The sequence below is a fragment of the Tachysurus vachellii genome, chromosome 5, assembly GCF_030014155.1.
Source record: "Tachysurus vachellii isolate PV-2020 chromosome 5, HZAU_Pvac_v1, whole genome shotgun sequence".
Taxonomy (NCBI): Eukaryota; Metazoa; Chordata; class Actinopteri; order Siluriformes; family Bagridae; genus Tachysurus; species Tachysurus vachellii.
The window spans coordinates 19,791,103-19,804,657 of NC_083464.1; the positions used below are offsets into that span (position 1 = coordinate 19,791,103).

General features: G+C 37.2%; 1 protein-coding gene across 10 annotated transcripts in view; it reads left to right on the forward strand.

Moving 5' to 3' along the window:
• mef2d (myocyte enhancer factor 2d) overlaps window positions 1-13,555 on the forward strand; it is a 57,825-nt gene that overhangs the window by 4,783 nt on the left and 39,487 nt on the right. Inside the window, exon 1 of one of the 10 annotated variants that reach the window (XM_060870262.1) lies at window positions 13,194-13,393. The exons of the other annotated variants lie outside the window; for them this stretch is intronic. The gene's annotated coding sequence lies outside the window, so the exon portion shown is untranslated. Of the gene's footprint in view, window positions 1-13,193; window positions 13,394-13,555 lie in introns of those variants that run through there. 10 annotated transcript variants of the gene reach the window in all.

Here is a 13,555-nt window from a genome sequence, read left to right on the forward strand (position 1 = left end):
GCAAAATCTGATCATCATTAACAATTTCAGCCAGCTTTGGCCAAAAAGCAGCCAAACTGCTAGCTGAAGTGGGACGTTCAGAAACAAATTTCAGAAATGAGAGCATGGAATAAAATTTTTTTTTTCCTTATTTCCAAAGCTGAGCAATTTCATCTGACGCTGATATATTAAATTTGAGATGTCGGTCGTTTCAGTGATTGACAGTTTTTTGCCAGGTTTGTCCCCTTTGAGAGTTTTACCATTCATTAAGCAGAAGCCATGGGTCCTGTTCTGTTCGGAGAAAGTGCACTGTCCAGTAAACACTGAGATGTATTTTTATTATTTATTTTTATGCAAACCCATGCACCCACACTCCATTCACTCCCAGAGACGGACAGCGTCCAGTCAGGACTCCAAATGACATGTTAAAAGCCTGTCGTCCAATGAGCATTAATCATTTGTCCCATTAAAACACAATGTACTTGAATCTTACATAAACACCCAGGCTTCTCTGAATGTCTTTTCTGTTAGTGCTGTGTCAGGTGCTTCAGAGCAGATTTTCACACTGACATCACTGTACACTGTTTGAGTTAAATGTACGAACAGCACGATTATATATACATTTGCAGAATTTGGCAGACGCCCTTATCCAGGGCGACTTAAATGCAATCTCAGTTTATACAACTGAGCAATTGAGGGTTAAGGGACAGTGGCAGTTTGGTGGACCTAGGATTCAAACTCACAACCTTCTGATCAGTAGTCTAACACCTCAGCCACTAAGCTACTACATCACCTACATTTATTATTCTATATTATTCCTATATTTTGTATGATTCTTTGAAATTTGAAAGTTGGTGAACGGCGTGCACTTTGGTAAACATTTCCCTTTCACATATTAATAAAATTTGAGAGAAAACCTGGCCTACTGTACATAATCGCTTGTGTTAGCCATGTTCCCACCGTTCATTTCTATCTATTCTCAGTATAATTCTCATGACACCTTTCCATGTGTCATGATTGGCAATTTTTTGTATGTTCTAATTCAACATTACAAGGTGATGTCTTTTTATCACCACCAAGAGCATTGTATACTGGTTCACATTCTACAGGGTTTTTGATATTGGACTTGAGATTTACTGACTTATTGCCATCTGCCCAAGAGAAGACTGTGCTCACATAACTTGGTCTTGTTATGTGAGCACAGTCTCATTTCCAGTACTGCTGAGCTGCTGCTGGTTTATAGCTGCTATTCCTCAGCAAGAGAATTAAAACAGTTTCTGTATTAAGCTCAGTTTGTTTGTTTTTACATTTCACTGGAATGAGGTCTTTCCAGCACAGTCACGCTAACAGGCAACAGATCATCCATAGCTTAAGTTTAGTGTTTGAGTCCCAACTTGTAATTTCCAAACTTTAACCAAGATACGCCAAAGAAAACACCTCCTTAAATTCCTGCTCATTAGCAAGTAGTGTTCTCAGCTATGAGTTCCTTCCACATTAAAGAGGGATGTCAGATTAACAAGGCTGCGTGAAGTATCAGGGTTAAACAAAGCATCATTTCTTACCTTTATAAGAACATATGCATCACACATCAGTTAGCTGACTAGTTTATTTGCTTAAAAAATATTAACATTAAACACTCCGTTTTTCCAACTTTTATGTCAAATGATCAGAGGTTGAAAAATGCATTCTGGTTTATAAATTATGATTCCTGAGGTAAATCGATGAAACATGAGTCTCTTTAGAGAGTGTAATGATCACTACTCTTGTGTGTGTGGACTGCCTTGCATTTGTTTAGTTTTGTTTTTGTTTTGTGTTTGGTGTTCCTTAGAGAAATGGCAGTAGCTGTTTGCAGTTTCTGGAGCTTAGTTAAACACATTATGACTCTTCAGCTTGGCTACTTTGGTGGATTAGCAAACACTCTAGACTATACTATATGTATACACTTACTACAGGTTCCAGCAATCTCTGTTATGTCAGCTTTATTTTTCTTTGTAATGTCTCTTTACAGATTTACTCAGAAGCTGGATGTAATAGGATAAGATGAAACAATGGCCACAAATTTTCCAGACATTTTTGCAACTTTGTGAAGTAATTTTATAAATAAATTGGGAAATAACTGTGATTTAAAATGATTTTTGTCTAGATGGGGGGAAAAAAAGAAGAAATGAGACAGAATTCATTTATGAAGGAATTCAATTCTTATCAACCCCTTTCCTCAATTGTTAAGTCTATAACTTCGTTTACAAAATATACAACATACAAAATATAACAAGAATAGAGGTTGTTGTTGTAAATACACATAACTTATAACTTCGGACGTTTAGCAGTTCTAGCTTGTTGCTAACATGGAGGTCTATTGTTTCTTCCCACTTTATACCTCAAACACAGAAGTCTGAGGAAAAAACTTCTGAGGTAAGTCTAATGCAGAGTTATTGTCAGACCACACGTGCTGCAGGATTGGTCAGAGTAATCATCCAAGCCATTGAATGACATCTAATATGCAGAGAATTGAGAAAAACACAATTCAAACGATGCTGATTGGATGAGCTATCATTTGCCATGTTTGCATGTATATGGAAAATTTACCACAGCCTGTTGCTTAGTGTGAGGATACAGTCAGCAAATATCACCTACTTTACTACTGCATTGGTCTATGGGTCATGATTCAGCTTTGTCTTGACCTCCTAATTCAGTGGTGCTTTTACAACAATTGATCATTTCATGAGCAGTTCTGAAGAAATAGACAATGTTTATAATTCCTTATTTGAGCAAATATATACACTAATTTTCAGTTCTGTTCTTGTGGTCTTTTGTGGTTGTAGCCCATCCACCTCAAGATGCTTTCCTGCTCACCACAGTTGAGAATTCATTTGAGTTACTTTAGTTTTTTGTTTGTTTTTCATTGTTTATAGCTGTGTTTGTGTATTGTATTAGTTTTTATGTTGCCTCTTGGTCAGGTCGTCATTGTAAATGAGAACTGGTTCTCAACTGACTCACCTGGTTAAATAAAGAAAGTATACTTTATCCTTTAGTACTTTGTACTTCTGCTCAGCAATCTGGCCTTTTTTTTTTTACCTTCTTCAATCAAAAAATTTCCACCCACAGAATTGACACTCATTTTTTGTTTTTCAAACTTTTCTGTACAAAAGCTATAGAGACTGTCGTTTCTCAAGGAGATCATCCCAGGAAATCAGCAATTTCTGTAAAACCAGCCTATCTGGTACCAGAGATTTTCTTAATTTTGTTGTTTGATAGGAATCTGACCTAAAGCTCTTGATCGGTATCTGCATGATTTTTTTTTGCACTGTGCTGCTTCCATGTGACTGGCTAATTAAATAACTGCCTGAATGTACTAATGTTCCTAATAAATAGGAAAGTGAATTTATGTGGAACATGATGACAAACAATGCATTAAGCCATAGCCTTATCAAAAGTTTATTTAAGTTGGTATGAAAACCTTTAGGATGTTTGTTTTTGGATGTGCCTCCTGTTATTAATTTTCTTTTATACTTGATCAAAATGTTTATATAAGCTACGTAATATAGGGGTGGAGCTTTGTGAACATGAGTGGGAAAATCATTAAGATGTTGAACCCACCTAACTATTAAAGATGCAAGGTGTCCATTATTTCAAGACTAATCTTATGTAATGCACTTTTTATTTCATGTTTTGTTTTGACCTAGTTTCCATGAGTCACTGAACAGGAACGTAGTCCGACGTCAAAGCTACAACGTCACTAGGAAGCTTTATTGTTTCTATTACTGTAGTTGTTTAAGCTGGTATAGCATCATATATATATATATATATATATATATATATATATATATATATATATATATATATATATATATATATATATATATATATATATATATACTTGATGTTACATTTACAATGCTCTATACAGTATATATAATATATATATTTCTGATGTTTTCATGGTGTGTTTAGATAAAAAGGACTTTTTTTAGTGCAATATATTGATTTATTTATGAATATAACAATTTATTAGACTTTTTTTTATTATTTCCTCATAAAGACTTCACTGCCTTGTCTGATAATTGTCTAGCTCTATCATAAATATTTATACCAGGCGGGTACAAAGTGCAAATCATACATAAACCAAATGATGATGACAAACAGAACTTGGCATCAGTGTGAATACTGTACTCAGGATTTGATGCATGTTTGAGTGTCACTCTCTTCTCTCCCATCACTCACTCAGCTCTCTGACTTCAGAAGTATTTCATCCCTAAAGCTTTATCATATGTTCTAGTATTATGAACTTAATAAAGTTCTATGTGAGTAATGTGTAGTTCTCTATGAATAGATTATTTGATGAACGTTATATTTTGGGAACCTGCTGAAACACCAACTTCATCATTAAATTGCCTTGCAGCAAGATAGCATTTGCGTGATTGAGAACTTCATTAGCGAGCATGATAATAACATAATCGAGTGCAAACATATGGTTAAAGTTTTTCTAAATACCTTTAGACTGGCATGTGTTCTTTTAAACGTAGTAATTAAATGTAAGTGTACTTTAATTATGTACAACACTTCTCTCAATAGCCTTTCTGGATAAAATGGTTTTGAGCATTAAAACATTCTTTACACATTATGTTTATGATGTTTATAAAACCTTTTTTAATAGGTTTTTGAATCTTGGTTCTTTTTTGAAGAAAGATAACCTGAATAAGCTGAAAGGTTAAGAAAGTTAAACCAGTAGCTTGTTGACCATGCAGTACTATATCAAATTACAGTGCCTTGCAAAAGTATTCATACCCACTGAACTTTTCCACATTTTGACATGTTACAACCACAAAGAAAAATGCATTTTATTGGGATTTTATGAAATAGACCAAAAGAAAGTGGCACGTAATTATGAAGTGGAATGAAAATTATAAATGGTGTCCAACCTTTTTTTTTTACAAATAAATATCTGAAAAGTGTGGTGTGCATCTGTATTCTGCCCCTTTACTCTGATACCCCTAACTAAAATCCAGTGAAACCAACTGCCTTCAGAAGTCACCTAATTAGTAAATAGTGTGCACCTGTGTGTCATTTAATCTCAGTATAAATACAGCTGTTCTGTGAAGCCCTCAGAAGTGTGTTAGAGAACATTAGTGAACAAACAGCACCATGAAGACCAAAGAACACACCAGACAGGTCAGGGATAAAGTTGTGGAGCAGGGTTAGGTTATAACTTAATATACCAAGCCTAGAACATCTCACGGAGCACTGTACAATCCATCATCCGAAACTGGAAAGAGTATGGCACAACTGCAGGCCTACCAAGACATGGCTGTCCACCTAAACTGACAGGCAGTGCAAGGAAAGCATTAATCATAGAAAGAGGCAAGAGGCCCATGGTAACTCTGGAGGAGCTGCAGAGATCCACAGCTCAGGTGGGAGAATCTGTCCACAGGACAACTATTAGTCGTGCACTCCACAAATCTGGTCTTTATGGAAGAGTGGCAAGAAGAAAGCCACTGTTGAAAGAAATCCCGTTTGCAGTTTGCGACAAGCCATGTGGGGACACAGCAAGCATGTGAAAAAAGGTCAGATGAGACCAAAATTGAACTTTTTTGCCAAAATTCTAAATGTTATGTGTGGCAGAAACCTAACACTGCACATCACCCTGAACACACCATCCCCACCGTGAAACATGGTGGTGGCAGCATCATGTTGTAGGGATGCTTTTCTTCAGCAGGAACAGGGAAGCTGGTCAGAGTTGATGGGAAGATGGATGGCGCCAAATACAGGGAAATCTTAGATGAAAACCTGTTAGAGTCTGCAAAAGACTTGAGACTGGTGCGGAGGTTCACCTTCCAGCAAGACAATGACCCTAAACATACAGCCAGAGCTACAATGGAGTGGTTTAGATCAAAGCATATACATGTGTTAGAATGGCCCAGTCAAAGTCCAGACCTAAATCCAATTGAGAATCTGTGGCGAGACTTGAAAATCGCTGTTCACAGATGCTCGCCAACCCAATCTGACGGAGCTTGAGCTATTTTGCAAAGAAGAATGGGCAAAAATTTCACTCTCTAGATGTGCAAAGCTGGTAGAGACATACCCCAAAAGACTTGCAGCTGTAATTGCAGCGAAAGATGGTTTTACAAAGTATTGACTCAGTGGGGCTGAAGACAAATACACACCACACTTTTCAGATATTTATTTGTAAAAAAAACATTTGGACACCATTTATCATTTTCCTTCCACTTCACAATTATGTGCCATCACATAATGGTCTATCACATAAAATCCTAATAAAATACATTTTTGTTTGTGGTTGTAACAGGGGGGTGTTGGTGTTACCACAACAGGTCTATTAGAGATCCACTTAAAGTTTAGCCAATATGTTTGTTTCTGATTTTCCTTTTGTAGAGTTTTACGCTATTTTTATGGAAAAATCAAAAGGCAGAGCAGCTCTGATGAAATCACAGTGTATTATGATGTTAGAAAATCAGCTGACCTCCACCTTAAGCTCATGTGTGATTATAGGTTAGTTGAGACTGTATGAATGTACATGAACCTTTAATTAAAATTTTATGTATTCATTTGTTTTGCTCCGACATAAAATGTGGTCCATTGCAGTTTTTTAATGCTTTAATATGCTTTTCTATAGTGTTATAATTAATATGTATCCATAGGCCAAGAGAAATTCTCAGACATTTGTGTTAATTGAATATCTGATGATGCCATATCTATATTTCATGAATATTATTATAGTTTAATCTAATTTTTATTTATTTTACTTTTTTTTACTGTCCCTTTAGTTTAGCTTATATTAGGCAGAAGCAAACTTTACATTAATTGTAAAACACCTCAGTTTCCTGTTGTGATAGCCATCATCCTTCAGAGCACCGTCATCAGTATAATTAATGACAGAATAGATGTTTTGATATGATTATTCAAATAAAAGTAAAAAGCTACAGTGATGACACACAACCCGAGTACTGGCTAGAGGAAGTTTTGCTTAGGTTTGTGTTTGCAGTATTGGCATGTCTCAGGAAGATCTACTGCACTCATTAAGCTTCTAGCTCTCTTCAGTTAATCCATGCATCCCTCAAACTTATTTTATTTCACTCTTTTCCTAGTTTCATTGTAGTTGCTGAATCATAAAAGTGTGAGGTTAAGAATGTGTGTAGCACTTTTCTTAATAGATCTCAGTTCACTGTTTTTAAATGCTAGCTGACAAACTAGAATAGATTACACATCCATGGCAGTAGGTAGTCTGTTTTATATTTTTATTAAACAAGGTTGCAGTTGCATCATTGCGTCTTCCCCCTGCGCCACCACCAACCCCTATGCAAGTTGGCAAGAGTCTGTAACATTTCCGTTCTATTTCTCATTGTTGATATGGTGAACTTTAATATGCTCAGTGTTTTGTGGCACAAGGAATGACAGTGTTGTCAGTGTTCACAGTAAACATGAAACTTTTTTGGGGTTCATTTTTGATAGACAGATTGAAGATCTGTAACTTCACAATTTCTTTGCTTTTCATTTTCATTTAAAAACTAAAGATTCAGATTCAATGAATCTTTATGAATTTAATGTAACACATCAGCGCATACTCTGGCACTCGTTAAATTTTAGACTTGTGAAAATTAGCAAGGCCACTAAGGGGGCTTTCACACTAGCAGTTAGAGCTAACAGAGAAACAGAGCACAGTTTGCATGAAAAATTGGTAATGTAAAAGTGGTCTTGCAGCCTGGGAAGCACAATTTTTATAGCAAGTATGTACCATGAATAGGTAAATGATGTGGGACATGAAAGCGGTGAGGTGCCCTACTGCACATAATAGCACCAAACTAGCACCAAACAATAAACAAATAAATAAGTGTTGTGTTCTCCGTTCACATTTTTGATGACATAACACAAGCACACCAGAATTAGATAGAATCAAGAGAGTTTGAAACCAGGCCAACGCTGCGGGGGAGCCACCAGGAACAATCACGCTCAGATCACACTTGGACCCTCGCCAACGTGCCCAATGTGAAAACCACCTAAATTTAGGCATGGCAATCACTTTGTTTATCAGGCAATAAATGTTTGTATTAATCTGACAGTACACATATGTGCATGTTATATTTAGTAAATAACATCTATTAATTGTCACTGTACGTAAAGTATTGTATTTTTAACAAAAACTTAAGCATTATCGACAAATGATGTTTCCCTTATCAGAGCGTTCCAAGTAAATCTTCTTTAGAAAGCTAAGAACCCTTAAGGGCTTATGTCTAATAAGTCATGTTCTCTGGTAATTATTGTCATAGGATGAGCAATCTCTATAAGAATCTAAGGTTTGAGTATACTGATGATGCACATGGGATCTAAAATGTGTTTAGTATCTGCTTGTTGTACTTGTGCTCATTGGTAGTAGGTCACATACTCATAAAATGTCCTTGTGCTAGAAACTCTATAATGATTTGTTTCTCTGACCAGTCCTTCTACATACCTTTGACTATATATTTCATTGTTCTGCATTTTAAGCAAAGCCAGTACTTGGTTTCAGGTTGGTTTTAAATTGTGACAATAGAATGAGTTTTTTTTTTTTTTTTTTTTTTGTGGCGAGAAGAAAAAGTGCAAAACCTGTTTTATTGTAGGACAAACCAGATTCTTCCATACCAGCATGTCTATTAAATGTTTAGTATAGGGTAAGATATGGTAATGTACAATCTGTATAACTAAAATGATAGTTAGATGGCGTTGAAATCAGAAAGGCATTGGTTATAGTATTACACTACTTCTTGGAATGGAAATGTATCCAATCTGGTAGATCTAGTAAAAATAATTAAAGCTGAGATTCATATGAGAGTAAAATCTCCTTTAGTTTTAAATACTGACATAATTAAAGGATGCAAGTAATTTTTATATAACTTTTAGTATTAAAATCTAAATCATGTTTGAATTAGAATCTGCTTCTCTAATCCTAGTCTCATGCTTAATTAATAATCGGCCCAGGTCATAAGAGCAGGAACGGAGAACGTTGGAATGCCTGTTTTACCAGACTAACCTGTTGGCTTTTGGTGTAAAATTTTGTGGTTCAGCTCTCACAAAGTGTACACCCTGAATTTCACATTGAAAAATCCTGCATCCAATGCATGAGAGTTTAAGACATGGAGATGATCAGACAGACAGTGCCGCTGTTGCTCGGGGCTTTGGGGACTGCCAGAGCAAGACATTGCCACTTCTGATGAAGGTGAGCGCAACTGACGGGGTTACAGTGGCGTGAGAGCAGGGGCTGGCCATCTCTCATGCACAGCTGAAACAGCAAGTGCTCTGGCCAAGAGCTGAAACACAACACCCTCCTCCCCCTCGTTCTCTCACTCTATCATTCTCACTCTGCTCCTTTGATCTCGTTTTTTTCTCTCTCTTTATTTCCTGTATCTCTCCACCTGCTCCCTACATTCTCATTATGGGGTATCACACACATACAGTACCGTTAATTTAGCTTTCTCTTTCTTTCACTTTTTTTCTTCATCTCTTTTCTATTTTTTAGCCGTCCGACTGCAGTAAATGGCCATCTGTGCAAACTGTCTCTAGCACAGTGTAGCGAGGCTTGTGGCTGACCTCTTCTCATTGCTCGTCATGCAGGCAATATAGAGAGCTGGGACATTTGCCAGGATCAGAGAGGGAGGGAAGAAAAATCCCCTTTTTTCTTTCCAGAGTGACACACCAGAGCACTTGTTTTTGTTCGTGGGTAATGTGTGTGTGTGTGTGTGTGTGTGTGTGTGTGTGTGTGTGTGTGTGTGTGTGGGTGTGTGTGGCCCTAAAGCAATCTGAACATGAACACAGACACGTTTTGAGCCAAGCAGTCTGATTTCAGTATAGGGCATGGGACATACTTTGATTTGTACAATCACCAGATGGTTTTTTATTCAGTTCATACTTCTTGTGTGTAGTGATTGTACTGCTTGCGTAACTCCTCAGAGCACATATCCGGACTAAAAATGTGTACAGAGTAAACTTTTTGTCTTATAGTGGAAATTCATTTGTTTTTTTATTAATTATTTACAGGAGACATAAGAACGTCAGGAAGATGAACATTTTTCTCGGATCACTTGTGAGACATGAACAGGTGTGTGTGTGCGTGTACATGTGTTACTGTGTAGCTATGTCATTATAGGGGAATTGCTGATGAGTGTAATGTGTAAGCTCTGGGTTTTAGGGGGTGTCCTGCTGGCTTCTGTCCTTTTTTGGAATATAAAGAATTAAAGAGTCTCGGCTCTCACCCACCTGTAGACTGTCAGCTGCTGGGGGCCTGTTAAAACGTCAGCTGTTTCTGAGAACAGGGGAGTGTGTGTGCCTGTGTGTATGAAGGAGCAGTATGGAAAAGTAGGAAGGTAACAGTGAAGGAGGCTTCTTTGCTTGTGTGTGGGCCACCTCTCAACAACTCAAAAACCATAAAACATGTTTATTTAACACTAAAAAGCAGTTGCTAATGCACATCGTAACAGCTGGCGGCCTGAAGGTCAGCTAACTTCTACAAACCTTTTAGCTCAATCTGCATGACTAGGTCAAAAGATTTCACATAGAAATGCCTTTTATACATTAATGAATTGATTTAATGTATAATGAAAGACTATTTCTACAGTTCAGTGTGTGTGTGTGTGTGTGTGTTTAGTTTTTTTTTTAACTAACACATTTTGTTTTGCATACAAGCTGGAAATTTCCATCCCCCTTACAGAGAAAATAGAGAACTGAAAGACCTGTCAGTCCACTGCTTAGAATATCTTGAGAGCAGCCTAACTAATGCTGCTTTGAGAAAACAGACAGTCTACAAACATAAATATGACTGTTGATCCAAACTATTAAAAAACCTGCACGCTGTTAAAAATGCTTAACGATTTAAAGCCTCTGGAAACATGGCATAAAAAAAAGTGTTTGTATAAAATTAAACTTCCTCATATTCTAATGAACACGATTGATTGACATTCCTCTGCCCGAGACTGCCAGCCTCCTACGCCACTCAGTGATGCAAGTGGGGAGAATTGCGATTGTTCATCTCTACATGTATGAATTTCCTGTCACAGCTGCCGGTGTTTGCTCAGGTTGCCAGTTTTCATAATGCCAATGTTGGAAAGACGACGAATGAAACCAAACAAAACCCCAAGATTAGGACTGCTAATTAGCATTGAAGAGTTTTACATAATTATTCATGCTTTCTAAACACGTTTACCAGTAAGACCAATATTAAAGTCACCCCAGGTTTTGCTGAAGCTTTTATTTTTAAATGTATTTATTTTATATTTAAGTTATCTGTTATGTCTTTCATAGGCCACTTATTTCCAGCATGACACTGCAGTCATATCTGGCCAAAAATGGCAAATGAGGAGACAGCAATGTCATGCTGCTTATCTGAATGATATTTTCTTTTCAGAATGAGCATAATGTTGATTATTCTGAGGGCTGTTATGTGTGAAAGAGCTCATTTTTATGATAGATTCTTTGATATATTCATATTTCCCGGAGCAGATGGCACTAATGTAGCGCTGTAACTGAAATATAAATGTTAACCCTAAAGGCAGGAATTATCCATATCCTTCTAGGGCTTGTCTTTATTTTTCACGCCCGTGATATTATATTTTCATAGCCACAAAAGCACGAGAGCTCAGCGCTCATCCTCGGTAAGTCTTGCTTCTCTACAGGCGTGCTGTGCCATACCGGCCTGCGTACAACCAACATGTTGCCCGGAAGAGAAGCAAAGGCAATCACACACAGATCCCCTTATTAGGCTCGGCGCCAGAGCTGTGTGCAAAACACTGAGCACTTCACTTATCTAGAGAGAGAGAGAGAGAGAGAGAGAGAGATGGGGAGGAAATGGTAACAGACTCATTATCTGTGATGCTTGTTATGCTGGTTATTTTGACTTTTGTTTCACAGCTGTTGTGGTTTAGACCTCTTGTATATTTGTTCCCATCCCTGGTAAATTGCCATCTCGATATATAGTGAGAGACACTCTGGTCCTTTTTTATATAATTGAGCTACATAAATTCTGATTTATTTTAGAATTATTCCTCAGATCGGATACTGTTCACTTTTTTATCACATTTTGTACCTACGAGAAACTGTGCTCTATTAAAAATGCCATGACCCAACTATTAAACAAAACTCGTGGCCTCTGAATTCCCATACCCCCAAAGCCTGTAGAGACTGCAAGGTCGGAGAAGGTCAAAGCTTGTGTGTCTCTGTTTGGGAAGTGTTTGTGCACTGAACATCCACATAGCTTCACTACGCCTCGGATGTGAAAGTTCTCTTTCATGGTTTACAACCGTTTAACATAAATGACTAAACTATATACATATATACATGCTATTGAAATCTCTAATCTGATTACTCGGAAGTTGTTAACAGCACAGCTGTGGCAGGAGATTAAGCTGCAATTCAAGTGACAGGTTTAAGTTAATGTGCTCTATAATATGCTCTTTCCTATAGTAACAGCTCATTTAAAGAGACTTGTATCAGCATCCAAAACAAATCAACATAATCTGAGGCTTACATACAGGGAAAAGATTATAGATGGTTAGCTGTTTGTTTAATATTTTAGGAATGAGTTTTAAATGTTTTCTGCCATTTGAAAGTCAGGACAAAATTTTCTACACTTTCTTCAGTAACGTAAACTGCTTTATTTTTGTCTTAACAAGAGTGAAAAAAACGAGAGGCTGTTGAGAGAGAATAGGTGTTTATATCGGTTATAATGCAAGTGATAACAGGAACAAACTAGTCACTTTGCATGTGTAACAATATTAAATAAATGAAGTATAAATGAACTATAAACTGTTAAACGTGTGATGTTATTTGTTAATAAATAAACAAAGTGTAATTATTGGCAAACTGGTGAAATAAAACTGCTGTTATCAGAAATTATATAAAATAAACCACAATTTTAGAAGTTTATTTGTAAAGCAACAGCTATAGTTTAGTCTCTCTTTGAGATACGGTTCATTTAACACGAGACGATGCAGTGTTAAAGGCCCTCAATTGCAGTGTTAAATATAAGGGGGTGGGGGAACAAAAGGTGAGCAGGAATCTGCATCTAGTGTGGCCACACACACACCCACACATACACACACACACAAACATATATTTGCAAACCTATAGCCCAGGGAAATGAGGATCTGACTAACAGCTTTACTACAAACCCCACAGTGACACCCAGCCTCCCTCTGTGTTACCACTGAGGACGCTGATGTATTGGAGGCAGTTGCTAAAGGCATATAAGGACAGTCGGTAAGGGGAGGGTGGGCTGAGTGAGAGAAGAGCTGATCGAGGTCCCACCATTACAGGGTCACTGCTAGACGAGTCACTTCTGTCAGACAGGAACGACACACAGGACACACCATATTCTATTCTTATAAGGATATTGGTCATGAGCGAACACGTGGAGCTTTAACCATCGAAGAAGGTTTGTGCATCAGAAACAAGGATAAACTCCAAACAAACTTTTTTCAGTGTACGTAACTTATAGAATTGAACAGTGTTGCTTGAAGGTTAGGCCTTAAGGCTTGTGGTTTGCTAAAGTGTCAGTTTTCATGTGGTTTGCCTTCATCAGTATAAAAGCTAATTT